The sequence below is a fragment of the Mesoplodon bidens genome (genome assembly GCF_964165515.1).
Source record: "Mesoplodon bidens genome assembly, chromosome: 1".
NCBI lineage: Eukaryota > Metazoa > Chordata > Mammalia > Artiodactyla > Ziphiidae > Mesoplodon > Mesoplodon bidens.
Window position 1 is genome coordinate 196,800,453 of NC_138176.1, and position 14,242 is coordinate 196,814,694.

Sequence of the window (14,242 nt, forward strand, 5' to 3'; positions counted from 1 at the left end):
AGTGGGGTGGGAAGAAGAAGGGGGGAGATCAGCTGGATTTTGTGATGGTTTTGTCTAAAGGTGAATTAATGCGTCCCTTGTAGAAGCCTACTCTCAGTGTTCAGCCCTTCTGGGTAGCACCAAAAAAAGAGAACCAAATGTTATGTAAAGGTAGGAGTTTCTCAGCTTGATTTGAGGATAATGTGTACATGTTTTTAAACTTTTACAGAAGAATAGCAATTTATACCCACGCACAAATATATTTCAGAACCAGTTCATTATCTCATTTTACTTAAATCTTGAGGGATTCACCAGATGACATGTTCTGTCTCTTCGTCATGGAAGGTGTGACACTGTGGTTTGTAGTAAGAGATGTATGTTTGGTCTTAGTCCCCATCCCCTTTCTGGCTCCGAGCTCCTACAACTCTAGGAATTTCCTAAGTGATGAAAATGACAAAGGTGTCTTTCCTCATGTTAGTGACGTGACTCGGGGCCTGCGCTGGGTTGGGGGGAGCTTGTTGCCAGGTGAACCGACCTGGAGTTCAGAGGGTGGGAACTTTTAGTCCCACCCTGACCCGCGACTCCTGGGAAGGGAGAGGGCCTGGAGATTAAATGCTTGCCAGCAGCCAGTGATTTCATCAAGCGGGCCTGTGTGATGACGCCTCCAGGAAAGCCCAAAGGTCGGAGAGCTTCCGGGTTGGTGGCCATGGGGCGAGGCAGGGGTGGGCCTGAAGCTCTGCGTGTCTCCCATCTGGCTGTTCTGAGTCACATCCTCTTGTAATTATCCAGGCAGCTAGTAAGTAAAATGGGTCCCTCAGTTTGTGTTTCTCTCTAGCAGGGAACCTTGGGTCTGCAGCCGGTTGGTCGAAAGCGCAGGTGACAACCTGGCCTTGCTTTGGTCTCCAAGTGGGTGCGTCTTGTAGGGCTGAACCCTGAACTTGAGGAATCAGAGGCGATCTTGGCGTAGATGGTGTCAGACTGAGCTGCATTGTAGGACACCCCGCCGGAGTCCTGAGAGTTGCTCTGTGGTGGGGAAAACGCCCCACACTGTAAATGGGTGCAGATTCTTACAGGGGAAGAGAAGAGTCACGTCTCTGCTCACCGTTAAGTAGGTTTCTCTTTGCAGCCTCGCTGCCGGCTCTTAGGACCGCTAGGGGGCAGCAGAGGGGCAGTGCCGAATCGAAGCGGGGCGGGCGGAGCGGGGAGGGGAAGGACACGGGGCTCTCGTAGGAAGCGGCGCTCGCGCGTCTTGGCTCCGGACCGAAGGCCTCTCCCAGCGTGCAATCTGGAATTCATCCCTCCCACTGTCCCCTACGGTCAAAGGAACGTCATGAAAATAATTATTTTTACGCCATTATGACCGTTTGTGTAGCAGGAAATCTACTCCCATGCATCATGTTCAGAAATTTCACCCACATTTTTCCTGCTGATTCTGTAGGAAGGTGTGTAAACGTGTCAAAACAGGCCATTTGTACTAGAAGCTATAATTTCGTCCAGAATAATTACAGGCAAGCTAAGTTGCATGTAGCTCATGTTAAAATCTATCAAATACAAATAAAAGTATTGTTGGGCTTCCCTGGTGGTGCAGTGGTTGGGAGTCCGCCTGCCGATGCAGGGGACGCAGGTTCGTGCCCCGGTCAGGGAAGATCCCACATGCCGGAGCGGCTGGGCCCGTGAGCCATAGCCGCTGGGCCTGCGCGTCCGGAGCCTGTGCTCCGCAACGGGAGAGGCCACAGCAGTGAGAAGCCCGCGTACCGCAAAATAAATAAATAAATAAATAAATAAGTATTGTTTATTGACAAGGAGAAAATTGGAAAACCCCTTATTGTGCATTTAAAAATGCATTTAAATGAGTCTCTCTTGCTTCTACCATATTGGAGAGAGGAAATAGTATAGGGTAGATGTAAAAAGACAAACAAAAGCAAAAACCACTGTCCGGAGAGTCAAGAACCTGAGTCCAGTTCTGGCAAGGCCAACCCTGTGGTCTTGGCATGTTCTTTAACTTCTTAGATTCCTAATCTGTGAAAGGAGCTGGACAAGATGATGTCTATAGTTAATTCTTGCTCCAAAATTCCAACGTTTCTGTGGTAAAAATTTTAGGGCAGGGATGCTGTGACTTTGGCCTGGCCCTCTGGGGAATTCTTAGAAAGACAATCCAGTCTTAACTCTTTTAAAGTCAAGGAACAACTTAGCATTTAGCAACTTAGCATTTTCAGATGATAAAGGACCTTCCATCTTCACGTGACGATTCTTTTGCAATGTTTTTGCATAAGAAGCAATTATGAAGCACCATTATCTTTTGACAAAGCTAAGACTCTTTATAAAGATTTAGTTCATCACTCAGGTACCACCCACACTCCATTCTCCTGTTCATTTGTATTCCTGTTAAAGATTGTTCTTTCCCTGTCGACCCAACCTGCTATTTTTGCATTTGACAGGACTATTACCCAGGTATTAACTAAAAATTAATCATGCAAAAGGCAGCTGCTAGAAGTTTTGCACATGTATATACATGAACAGTTTTTACTTTGCTTGTGCTCAACAAAATGTCCCAGAACTGTAGGGACTTTTCAGACTTTAGTGGGAGCAGATGTGCCTACCACACTGACCACAAGCTCTTCTATGTGATTTTACCAAAAAGTTGCTCCTGATGTATGTATTTTTGAGATTCATAACTCTTTAAATACAGCTCTTTGCATTCCTTAACAGGTAAATCCCTTTTAAAAAGAGTTCTCGTAAAAATAGTGTTAACACTATAATAAAAGTTACAAACTCCTTTATAAAATGTGCATTTCTTTAAGTGTTGTCCGTATTGCAACTGCTAATTGAACTTCGAAGACAAGAACAAGCTAAGGGGTGATCAGAGACCCTGCTGTCCCTGAAGCTTAGGACAATGCCTACATCACCAGATGGCAATCAGGGGGCAATACTACAGTCACTACAGAATGCCCTTGTCCCCAACATTGTTTGGAACATTTTGCGTGTGTTGAATCCTTGTAGCAAGCCATTGAGTAAATATCCTTATTATCACCTCCATTTTACTTAGAAGGAAACTCGGGCACATAAAGTTTGGGTTCCTCCCCTAAGGTCAGACAAGAGTGAGTGAAGAACCAGTAATTATACACAGTAACCAGATACAGAGCCCATGCTTCCAACCAGTGGTCTCTGAGACCTCTGAGACCTCTGCTCACCTCAGGTGAGCAGAGCAGAGGTGAGCAGAGCAGCTGGCAAGTGATGAACTTCCAGTGTGTGTCTAAACATTAGAAGATTGTCGGTCAGGTAATAAAGTTCTAGTTGGACAGGTGGACAAAGAGCGTGAGGGAGATATGACAGGTGGTTTTGGTCCCGCATCTGATGACTAACACTAAGAACAGGATTTGGAGGCCTGAGGCACAAGTAAGGGACCAACGCAGGTCTAGAGAAGGCACACAAGGCAGCAATCACAGGACAGTACAAGAGAACCCATATGGTGTGCACTAGGAGAGATATCCTGTTAGTTATTTGCCCCATTGTGCCTGAAGACCAGATTGGCCTTAGAGTTTTCAGGCTGTGAGACCGACTAATTCAAGAGGGGGCTCTGCTGGGCTGGAGGGGGAGTAGAGAAAGAACATCATTGGCTGAGTCCTTCCATGAAGGCAGCTGCTCAGAGTGAAGACTGCTAGCTCCCTGGATGTAGAGGAAGTCCTCCAGAGGGTGGCAACCTCACCGTCCTGCACCTGCCCCCATCACTAGCATTTTCTATTTATCTGTGAGGGCTGCTGACCAAGGGAACGTTTTCTGACTTTCTTTTCTAAGGCTTCAAACAAGGTCTCTCAGAAATACACAAGACATTTCCTTTATTTCCCATCTTCTGTTGTACCTGGATGTAATCCATTTCCATTCTTCTATTTGTTCTAATGTTGATGACTAAAAACAGATATCTCTGTGACAGTGAAATATAAAATCTTTATTCATTCTTCTGGTGTTATATCAGTTTCCAAGAAAAGGAGGGACCTGACTTCTTCAGTGTTTCTTAATATCAATCTTATTTGAGCAATAAAATAAATAATGATAATATTGGATTGTAACCAAAGTATTAAAAAAAAACTTTCTGAATCCATGCTGATTTAAATAAGTGAATGGAAAAATTTTAAATAAAAGAGGGAGATAGGACAACTCTTCCTTATGGAGTAATTCCAATAGAAATAATTACGAATGAATCAGCTACTTGGGGATAAAAGGGAAAAATCTGGAGAGTCTGAGTAATAGATCTAAAATGAAATCAAATTAATTAATGGGTACCTGGAGCTAACCTATTCCATATTTTTGGCTAGGAGTTTCACTTCACTGTAAAAAGTAGTTGGAGTACTTAAAAATAACTCACTGTGTTACACTCTACTTAGCATAATAGAAAATTTCATTTTTCTCAAAATATGTTCAGGGAACAACACTATACATGTATTTATAGTATATCCCCCCTTTCATATTTATATATTTTGTTGTATTAAAGATTACATGACGCTGTGTCTAGCACACCGTATATTCGTTCGGGAGTCTTCTTACATTACCAGATGGCAAGTCCGTGTTTTCTGTCCTCCATATTCTATATGCTTTGACAGATACTCAAGTTTGCCTTCTCATTAAGCCTTTGTATAATACAATTTCATATATTCTTTCACAAAATTTGAATATTGTATACACTATTTAAGTCTTTCAGAATTTTCCCATATCATTTAAAAAAATGTCATTAATTCAATTTAACAAAATTTTAATATTAAGTTTATTTCCACTTTTTAACCATTACAAATAATGCTGCAATGAGTCTCATAAATTTTCGTGCTTTTTTCTTATTATTTTCAGAGGATACACTCAAGAAGAGCAATTTCTTGATAATAATTAATGCTTCTTAATGTATTTCTAAATTACCCTTCAGACAGACAGTGAGTGCTTTAGGACAGTGTTCATTTTCCTGTCAACACAACAGAGTACTATTAGTATTTTTATATTCATTAAATCTTTCAAACCCTGATATCTATCTCATTATTTTCTTGTATTTCTGTAATTATTTAGTGAGTTTTAGTATATGCATTATTTCCTGGCCATTCTCATCTCTCTCTTCCTGTGGGTATGGCATATTTGCATTCTTTGACCTCTTTATGGGTGGGATGTTTGTTTTTATGGGCGCTTTGGAACACACTATGTAATAGAGATATTAGTATTCTGTTAACATGCACAGTATTTTCCCCCTAATTTTCATTTCCTTTTGTAATGTTAGTTTTGGTTGAGCATAATATCCTGGTGGATTTCTCTTCCTTGCCTTGTAGACATTATGACAACCTCTGACCGTGTAGAGAGTCGTATATCTGTGTAGCAGAAGTATTCTATGTGGAGTTTTTATGTCTCCGGAATGCCCAGATCACAGAGACTGAATGCTTTTACAGTAACCTGCATCATGCTTATAAGACCATGCATCCCTCAGTGCAGCAAAACTGTGTATCCTTTCCTTCCCTAAATCATGTTTAAAAATGAGTGCTTGGGCCTCCCTGGTGGCGCAGTGGTTGAGAGTCCGCCTGCCGATGCAGGGGATACAGGTTCGTGCCCCGGTCTGGGAGGATCCCATATGCCGCGGAGCGGCTGGGCCCGTGAGCCATGGCCGCTGGGCCTGCGCATCCGGAGCCTGTGCTCCGCAACGGGAGAGGCCACAACAGTGAGAGGCCCGCGTACCGCAAAAAAAAAAAAAAAAAAAAAAAATGAGTGCTGTAGACATCTTTAAAAGAATCATGCATGAGATGAGACTCATGCACTTCCCATGTCGTAGGGGTAGGTACCTCCTTTCCTTTCCTTCCTTCCTTCCCCTCATTCTCTCTCACTCTCTCTCTCTGGCTCTCACTCTCACTCATTGTCTCTCTCTCTCTCGCTCTCCCCCTCTCTCCCTCCTGCTCAAAACAAAAATAATATAGGGCTGTTTATTGTAAGAAAGCTCCTTTTTGGCCTCAAGAGGTTACGGGAATAGTTCCAAGGAGATTTTGATTTGCTCTTAATAGAGATAGAAATTTACCAGCGCTTTAGAAAGATGTACTAATTTATTCAGAACATCCGAATGGTCACTGACAGAAGTCACATTTAATTGGTGATATACTGTGGTTGTTAGCATATGAAAAATTGAATGTCATTTAAAGTTGATATTTGAGTCATCTGAGCTACTCCTTCCTCTTTCAACAGGTATTTACTTATTGCAGATGTTAAGAACATGGAATAATGGATTTGCCTAAAAGATGCCAGATATTATTGTGTGGATATTAACTGATTATAAAGTAGAAATTGTTGAGCAACTTTTGCAGTAATTCATCTCCTTTCTTATTTTCTCAGAACCCCTAACTTTGGAAAAATCTGTGTCAATTGATTCTAAATTGGATTTGTAGATCTAAATCCCTTTTCGTATGACTTGTATTCCTGCCATTCCGCATTCTTTATTCTGATTTTGGATATAGGCATTCCAGTGAGATCATTTTTATTCTTGCTAAGCCCTAGAAGACTTTCTATCACCTTAAATCTAAAAGTAATTACTCACATGCCAACATTCACTTTGCCTTCAGATGAAGAGTGATGCTCCAATAAGCTTTCAGAATTTTAGTAATGAGATGATTTAACAAAATAAAATCTCAGCTTCCATCATACCTCTTAATGTCTACTGAATATTTACAGCAAAAATAAGATGCATACACATCAGATTGGACCAAAACAACACTTAAAAGGCTCACATTTTAATCCGATGGGAAACACAGTCTGTGTGAATTAAGACAGCAAAGTCAGAGACTGACGTGGCAGTAGACAGTCAAGGTGGAAAAGCACGTTCCAGAAAATCCCAGCAATTTCGCTTCTAATAATATAACCAAAAGGAAATGTACAGTTCCATTGCAAGATTTTTGCTATAGTAAAATACTGAAATTATGTAAATATGAATTAGTTGGGGAAAAGTCAGTAAATAAATAATGGTATATTTATTGATGTAATTTTGTGCAACAAATAAACTAGATCTTCATGTGTTAACATGAACACACAGTAAACATGTAAAATAAAAAAACTAGGTTTTAGACTGACATATATAGCACTGACTCAATCCATGTAAAATCTGAGGGAGATAGGGCAAACTATAATATTAGTTAAATATGACTAGTAGGCATGTGGCTGTTTATTATTTTCTTAAAATTTTAAATTTTTCATTATATTTAATAATCACAAAAGTGTCAATTGCATATATCTCATTTTCTATGTTAATTTCTATATAAAATGTTCAATTATCTTATTTAACTACCGATTTATTATAACCTTTAAGTAATTTTAAAATGAGTGCTGATTAAATGTCATACAGTATTTAGACAAAAAGGAACTAAGTAGAGATTGAAGAATCTGGGAGAATGTAAACAGAGCAGGCAGAACCTTGAAGAGTGCGGAAGATTTCAGAACTTCCATGAAAAGGAAGGATATTGCTGAAAAAGAGGAGAAGATGAGGAGAGTTACTGAGGAACAAATCATCCTGGTGACTTTGTGGGACAGAGAAAGAGCTGCCCTGGATTAGTGTGACCAGAAAGAAGTCAAAAACGATACTGACTACGTAAGATGGACAGCTTGCAAGGGGCGATGGGAAATTGGAAACTGTAAAATCATTTGGGATGAGAGCGTGCCACGATAAGAGAAACATAATACCTAAGACATGTTCTCATGTACTACATTGTTGAGAGGAGGTGTTGAATTCTGGGAGACTATTTATTGTCCAGTTTCAGGAATGAAAGCCTGCCTTAAGGTAGTGGCCATGGAGCATGAGAGAAAATGAGAAGGGAGAGAACGTGTCCAAGGAGAAAGGACAGGATTTTGTGATTAGAGGTGGAACACACGCTCTGCAGGAACCAAGCATTGTCAACAATCCAGAAACAGCAAAATTAAAACAACCAGCTCAATAAACAGTACTTAGTAAGAATTTAGTGGGCACAGAACAGCTCGAGAACCGGGAGCTTCGCAGTGGCTTCAGTGGTTTTGTCTGCTCCGGGAATCCTCAAGCTTGGTTTCCATTTTGTATTGATTTTTTTTTTTAACATCTTTATTGGAGTATAATTGCTTTACAATGGTGTGTTAGTTTCTACTGTATAACAAAGTGACTCAGCTCTACATACACATGTATCCCCATATCTCCTCATATATACACCACCAAATGTAAAACAGCTAGTGGGAAGCAGCCGCATAGCACAGGGAGATCAGCTTTGTGACCACCTAGAGGGGAGGGATGGGGAGGGTGGGAGGGAGGCTCAAGATGTATTGAATTTTTGTTTTTAACTTAGAGGTTTCTTTCTTTCTTTCTTTCTGGCTGTGTTGGGTCTTTGTTTCTGTGTGAGGGCTTTCTCTAGTTGCGGCAAGCAGGGGCCACTCTTCATCACGGTGCACGGGCCTCTCACTATCGCGGCCTCTCTTACTGCGGCGCACAGGCTCCAGACGCGCAGGCTCAGTAATTGTGGCTCACAGGCCTAGTTGCTCCGCGGCATGTGGGATCTTCCCAGACCAGGGCTCGAACCCGTGTCCCCTGCATTAGCAGGCGGGTTCTCAACCACTGAGCCACCAGGGAAGCCCCGGTGTATTGAATTTTAACCGAGTTCATGCTCACAGCATTGAAGAGGTCTCGTGACGGCAGGAAGAGTTTGCAGTGTGCCCCAGACACTGTGCACTTGGGACGTGCACCGTCGTGCAAGCCGGCGCTGGGCCATCAGCCCTGTGGCTTCTCCAGTTTCTACTTGTCACCGGTCGTGAGGGGTTCTCAGGGTGTGTGGCAGCACTTGGATCCCGCGCAACTCAATGAACAACCCCAAATGCAGCCGCAGGTGCTTCCCATGACCCACAGTCCTTGGCCAAATGCTCAGTTATCTTGGATCTGAGCCAAGTTTACTTCCATAAACTCCCTGAGTTTCAAGGTAATTCCTCCTTGCAGTTGGAGGGGAGGCCACAGGAGCAAGACTTCATCCTCAGCCCCGTCTCCCCAGGTACTGCCTCTAATTCTCACTGCAGCAATTTCTACAATATTTGACCCATAGAGACAGACCCACTAAAACACCGACGACAATCAGGACTTGTAGCTTCCAGTGAAGGGTGGGAATTTCCTCTCCAAAACATGCTAAAGATGACAAGTCTCACAAGTTTTCTGATAGTCCTTAACCACTTGGATGACTCAATTCCCTCCTTAATCCATTATTTTTTGCACCTTTTAGTAGAGTTTGATAGAGGAATTCAACTCCATATGTTACTTTTCCAAACTTAAATTTACTTTTTCCTCTGGCCAATCAATCTCATGAGTTATGAGATCAATGGGGAGTTTTAGGTTAACTCCTGAAAACATACCTTTATCCTGAGATTATAGTTTACTCAAATTTCATTTACATTTACGTTTATAAGTACAACTGTGAATCTTTTATTATGACATATAGCTGCTGTGGAGAGCTTAAAAATATACTTTACATAACACATCTCAGTTAATATTACTTCTCAAACTTTCCCCCAAAGATCTCTTTCTATCTGAAATGCACTGCCGGTTAGCACAGGACTCACCGGAGGCCAGTGGTCACTAAACTTCAGGCCCATCTGGGCTGGTGGAGCATCCCGTACCCTAAACTTTAAGAAACAAATTTGCAGCGACACAGGATTCCAGGGATTATTTTGAAGCACTGACATTCTACCTCCCAACCCACTCACTGTCCTATGGGGAAAGTTCTTTGTTAATTCGTGGCACTCTGGCCAGAAAAAAACAATGATACATAAATGTTCTTATTTACCAGAAACAGACTGTCACATTTCAGCCTGTATATAGTGTTCCTACAAATGCATCCCTCTGTTCTGAGTCTTCATCGGCCCTCACCACTGCCCCTTAAACAAAAAGAATTAATACACTTTATTTGTTCTAGCAATTTTAGGTTGACAGAAAAACTGAGTGGAAACTACAGAATTCCCATATACTCTTTACCCCACCACCCCCTAGATTCCCCTATTATTGATGTTTTGCGTTAATACGCACGTATTAACTGATGTCCCAATATTGATATATTATAATTAGCTAAAGCCCATAGTTTACATTAGGGCTCACTCTCTGTTTCATACAGTCTATGGATTTTGACGAATGTCTAATAGCATGTGTCCACCACTACAGTACCATGCAGAAAATGTTCACTGCCACCCAAATCTCCTGTGTATTACCTGTTTATCCCTCCCTTCCCTGAGTCCTGTAAACCATTGATTTTTCTTCCTTCTGTTTCTGCAGTTTTGCCTTTTTCCAGAATCCCACATAGTTAGAATCATACAATATGCTGTCTTTGCAGACTGGCTTCTTTCCCTTAGCAGCATGCATTTAAGGTCCTGCCATGTCTTCTTCATGGCTTGATAGCTCCTTTCTTTTTATGCCATTGCACTTTTAACACAATAGATTTTATTACAATCAAGATATTAGTAAATCCACCCTGATGGAAGATATAAACGCTTTCCCAGAATGGTTGGCAAGTCTGATGCCCCATCAGTTTGCAAATACAACAGTGCATCGTGTCTACACATTACCCTTCTAGGTAGCCTCCAACAATGCCAGGACCACTTGGTTCAATGCCCCAAGTCCCGTTTCCCAGGTACCGACTCTCTCAGGACGTTGAGACCAATACTACTTAAGCCTAAGTGTAGTAGCCACTGTGTACTTGTTATATATTATGCACGTTCATGAATAGCGTCCCCCAGAGATCATGAGTTCAAATATTCAGCTTCGGGGTGTGCCTCTTCCTGAAGATTGTTTGGGTGATTCATCAGTAACATATGGGCATACAAAAGTATGAATATGATAGGAATAACTTGAGAAACAAAATCCAGTGATGATTTCAACCTGCTCTTCGTTCAGGAAGGTCCACAAGGGATGCTGACTGATACCTTTTCTGCAATGACCTCAAGTAGTTACTTGGGTTAACTTTATAGTTTGGCTTCAGGTCACTTTTCCATCTTAGAGGAAAAGCAAATCCAGGGATCTTCTCGGCATGGATCATGACCTGCAGCCACTCCTGAGAGAATTAAGAGGATGAATTCTCTCATGACAAAGCCCTCTCTCAAGAAAAGCACGACTGCATCCTCTCCCGATGTTATTTGTATTCACGTGCTCCTCCCCACCTTCCCAGCCCCTCCCTGTCCACTGTTCACCTGTCCCAAATCAGACTTGGCCTTTCAGATTCAGCCATCCTACCCACTAACAGACAAGTAGCAGAAATCGCCTTCCTGGAATGTCCCCTATTGTCTATCCCCGAGAAGAAGCATCTTCCAAAGGCAAAGGCTCTGGGAACAACGTGGCTATGGGCAGAGGCCAGGTCTTCTGGTCAGTCCTAGGTCAGCCACGTAATGTGCAACCTCAGTCAGCCCATCTGTTCCCTAGGAATATTTACACTTTCAGATGAATTGACATCATGGTGTCAATCGTTCGCATGGTGATTCTCCCTTTTTCGGGACACACAGGTGTAACCCGCGACCTGGGACAACTGGATCCAGGAAAACAAGAAACGTGGTTTTGGGATGAGAAAGTTATTGCGTGATTGCAGTGTTCTCCAGCCTTCATTCTCATCCCCATCCCCTTTCTTTGGAAAGGACCCTTTCAAAGATGTTCCTCCTCTACCATTCCTCATAGAGTCAGATCAGCTCTTCATGACTTGATCACAGTCCCTCCATCTTTTAGGAAAAGCATTTTGAGTCCAGCTCGAAGGTGGTAGGAGACGTACTAAGACCAGACAACATTAAACTGCTCGCCATTTTGGTACATTGGCAGCAGTGACCTGTCACCTTGGTCCATGAAATGTAGTTGATAGAATCAAACAAACAGAATCTGTTGCTTCAAGCCCTTAAAGGGACTGGATTCAGCCAAAGGGTAATAAAGCCCAGAGTAGAAATCATGCCTATTCCAGTCAGAACCACTTTGAAGCCACTGGGGTTACTGGCAAGGTTTCTAACAACCTGCCTGCTAACCCTTGTTCTTGAGCACCTTACCCAGAGCCTTTTAAGGCAGTCCCTTTTCTCTCAGCATTCACAACTGTGCCTGACCACATGGGAAAGCATTACACCATCTTTCCACCCATCATTACGAGGCTTGGACACCTCTATGCTCATTTACACTCATCTACCAAGTAGCCAGCTCCGGGGCCAGAATCAGCGAGCCTCAGCCTTCACATTCCAGGTTCCTTTTGAGTCAGTGGCAGGGTCTTCAGGTGGGCATCTGATAACCCACTTTGATTCTCCTTCAGTGTTCCAACATAGATTTCTAAACTTGCCTTCCCCGTAGAGAGAGATTCCTAATCGTTCAGTTACTGGGGGCCCGTTTGATTGGCCATGCATTAGTCTGTAAATATCCAAGCATTATTCTGGGGGTGGGAATCTGAAGCCTCAGTTTCTCGATAAGCCTTCTATTTTGCCTATGGTGTGGATTATCCTTGCCCTTCTGCAACCAAAGTTTTACCATCTAAGGGGGAAAGGTGGCTGGTTTCCAAACTGACTTACACCTTTCAGTTAGGGATTTTCTATCAGTGCATCAGGCAGCTCGCTTTGCTATAGCAGAGAGGGAATCATGACATTTAGGCTATTTAGCAGTAGCAGCTGGCCATTGGGGGATTTTGTCACTGGCTTTAAATGGACAGCTACAGCCTGCTCTTCGGTACAATGTTCTTCTCCTCCAGCCCCTCCAGAGCTGCCATCAAATGTGCTCCCACGAGCACCATTTCCACTGCACCAGTGATTGCTGCTGAGTTGCTCTTTGTTGAAAAGTCCCTCTGACAGTGCAGTTATTGAGGGGCTTAGAGTGATATGATATCTCAGTTTCAGGATCTGTCTTCACCAAAGGCTGGTAACACAGAAACAATTGACTCCTGAAAGAATTCTAGGTAGTTGCTGCATCTGGTGATGGACGGTCCTAAATTTCCGGTATTTTATGCCAAGATGCAGTATTAGTTTCTGCCAGAGACTTTAGTCTGCCTGCATCCATTTGATGATACTTCCAAAACGATGTACGCTTTAGTTAAATGAGAATAGTCACTGTGGGTGGAAACTGGGCAATTCCAGAGGTTCTCAAATGAAAGTGGAATCAAAGGTGAAACCGACTTATTTAAGCCATAAGCCAATAATGGCACACCCTCTATCTCGTATAATAAATGCATCACAAGATGTCTGTTTCCTTCTGGCTCCCCGATCCGCAGTTTCATTCTAGTGCGTCCACTGCAGCAGCCTTGTCCTTTCGGCTTTAGGATACCGCCTGCAACAGCTTCAGGTTCCTATGTGGCCTCATCCCTCCTCAAGAGGAGGTCTGTATTAGGGGCCCAAGCCTTCATCGGCAGCCACCATCCCTCGCTTCCGCGTTGTATCACTCCAGTGTCACCCATCACTGGCTGTCATGTCACAAACCTAGGCTTGCTTGTCCCTACAGTATATCAAATGCTTCGGGAGGACTAGTCCATTTTTCTGCAGGTGACAGAGTTGCAATTTTGACTTTCAAAGCACGGACTCTCTGTGTTCCTACCTTTGTCAATCCTAAAAGAAGTAACACTCATACATTTGAAATTCTGGGGAACTGTTTGAATGTTGAACATGGCAACCAACTGAAGGTGAACACTCATCTGGTGGAGTCTTCTCCATCCCGTGGTGTTTACCCTCGCGTTATCTGCGCTTGATCTTTTATGCAAAGAAAAGAAGAAAGCCAAGATTCACAGGCAGGTGATGCTACTTTTCAGCCATGTGGTCCCTCTCTCCCCTGGTCTGCCCGTTACCACGTGATGCTTCGATGGCACATTTAGTAATAGAGTCACAAGAGAAGAAGGCTGAAAGTAGACTGATGGCCTGAGGGGTAATGAGAACACTGCAAGTCTTGAATTTCCTCCTTAGATTAAAGAAGTATGTGGAGGTATTGGAGAAAATGGTAAACACTGTGTTCTCCCAACATACTACAAATTTAACTTTACTTCCAAACAGATCTATTGTAAGTCTCCACCTGTATAGGAAATAGATAGAGATCCTGCCCCTCCAAAAGTTAGTTATAAAATTGAACTCTCCAGATAAAAGAAAATAAATCATGTTGAATTTTCCTGAAAATGAAAAAGTTCAGAATTTTATAAAGAACAAATTATATGTATTATTTCCTGAATAAACAAGTATCTTCTCTCCTCAAATATAGTTTATTTATCAGGTCTAATTTATATAGTTAGCCCTAAAGTATGTCTTTTTCCATTACTCAAACTTTCTTTCT